Here is a 2,477-nt window from a genome sequence, read left to right as displayed (position 1 = left end):
AATTTTGTAACGTCTACTGCCATTGGTAACGACCAAGACAAATTTCTCCCTGCGAGATGAATAAAGATTGTCATTGTCATTGTCATTGTCTTATAATGAATTCTATTTAAAACCCTTTTGGTGTATAACCTCAACAAGAGAAATCACCTGACAATTCATGGCAATGTTGTTTTCTCTCTGACTGAACCATTCTACACGAACCATTGACTCTGGTCCGAATTAGCTCAGGGGAAAGAGGGGAAGGAGATACTTATCCATTCATGATTTCCCAATTTCCTGATACAACTGCACCGCTTTTCTATATAATCGTTGGTCCGAATTGACGAACGGAAGAATGAATAAAAAGAGTTGTGTGTGGGGAGGAGGTGGGGATAATCCATTACTTCATTTATTATTACCCCATTACCTGATGTAACTGCACCACTTTTCCGTATGTCGCCTAAATGGGAGAGCGTAAATCATTACGGTTGACTGACGCAACTTCCTGGAGTTATCGATTAGTTGCTTTTTTTTTTTTTTTTTTTCGAACGAATATTTAATCGTCCTATTAATGCGAATTTCGTTTTTCTTGGTTTTTCGATTTTGAGTTTTAATTCGGTCATTCTTTATCTCTCAAATTTGAAGGACACAAAAGTTATCTCTCCTTTTTGTGTGTGTGTACCTCTCTTGTAACACATCTAGTCTTCCACTCTAATTACAATATGACCGTTTTGTATTGGGTGTACCGGAAAGCTCTTTCTATCTAAAACTAAACTCAAGAAGTACAATCATTATCGTGTGTTATGGAGAGTTTAGATACCTCTTTGACGTGCCAAGGTGAGATGGCTTTAGGTTAAGTTCTTATTATGGGTTTGCTTATGATTATAGCTGTGGTTGTGGGTGTTGTTGCTGTATGGTTGTTGTTGCTGTATGGTTGTTGCTGTATAGTTGTTGTTGTTGTTGTTATTGTTATTGTTGAGGTTGTGGTTTTGCTTATTTCTGATGTTGATGTTGTGTCGTCGTCGTTTTTGTAGTTGTTGTTGTTGTTTTTGTTGTTGTTGTTGTTTTCCTGTTGGATGCGTTTCTCTTTCGCTTACGGGATGGCCACTAATAGTGCAAAAAGTTTCTTCACATAGAAAGGAGAAAAAAGAGAGAGGGAGGGGGGGACATGTCAATTTTAATGTAAATTTACTCTGTCTTCTTTTTCTACTTTCACAAACACACACATACTCACAAACACAAAGCACACACACAAACACACACACACACACACACACACACACACACACACACACACACACACACAAACACTCACACTCTCACAGACGCACACAAACACACACGCGCGCACATATAATGTAATAAGAAGAAATATAATCTGTATTTCGAAAAAAAAAAGAAAAGAAGATTCCTGTAACCCTGTAGGATTGTGAAATTCTCTCGCCGTAAAGGAGAATAATAATATAATGCTCGATTGACTTTCCAACAGTTCCCCCACGTCCCCAGTGATTGAATGAACCTGACCAACAAAAATGTTTTTGCTGCCTTGTCAAGATCGCTGTTGTCCGCATTCTTGGACAGATTTGTCCACTGATGTAGAACGTAAGGGCAGTTGATACGATCAAGATCATCAACAGTCAGCATATTATTGCACGACTACATTACTTGCAATTATATCTTGTGTAAATACTGGAAGGCCTGTACAAGCTATCCGGGTTTGTTCTGGGAACCGTTTGATTGATTGGGGCTTTCTGTTGTGTCCTTGTGGGTGGTTGGCGCGTGCTCTAGTGTGGTTTGCTTCCTTTTTCCTATCAAACATCTATCGTTCTTATTTCTGTTCTTTCTTTTCTTTGTAAGCTATTCCTTAGTAACGCCAATTTTCTTAGGCATTTATATTATGCCCTTTTTGTATTGCACGTGCCGTAAAACTATAAAATACCCCCGGGGCAGTGCCCCTGAGTGTAGTGTCTTTAGGCCATTCCCAAGGGGGGGGGGGGGGGGGGACATTTCTCGTTCAAGCACAGTAGAATTGTAAATGGGCTGATTCACCATGTCACGCTCTTAACTGTGCCTGATCTGCAACCGGAAACTTCTGCTTTTTCTTTCCTAATCCTTACTATTGTCATTTTCCTCTACTTCTTTTGTTGTCACACTCTTGTTACCCGTTATTTCCGGGGTGCCTTGATAGTCGAAGCAGACCTTGTGCTGTTGAAGCTAGAGAGGTGAGCAGAGTAAATCAGATTCCATGTAAGGACTTCTCTGTTGACACCCACCCCCTTGGCGCTCATGTGACCTTATGCAGTTGCGAGCGCCGTAAAACCCCCTACTAAAAAAAACAACAAATTAAAAAAGAAACCTATAAAACCCAATGTTCTGTCCTTCCTCCCTCTAAAACTTATACAAGGATAATTTTATGAATGTTGATAGCTACAGATGTTAGAATACACAAAGCTGGCTCTTGAGTGGCAGTTTGCCTTATAGAAATGCTATTATTATTA

Source organism: Aplysia californica, unplaced genomic scaffold, assembly GCF_000002075.1.
Source record: "Aplysia californica isolate F4 #8 unplaced genomic scaffold, AplCal3.0 scaffold00919, whole genome shotgun sequence".
Classification (NCBI taxonomy): domain Eukaryota; kingdom Metazoa; phylum Mollusca; class Gastropoda; order Aplysiida; family Aplysiidae; genus Aplysia; species Aplysia californica.
The sequence above is the reverse complement of the archived record's forward strand: the minus strand, read 5'-3'. Positions refer to the sequence as shown.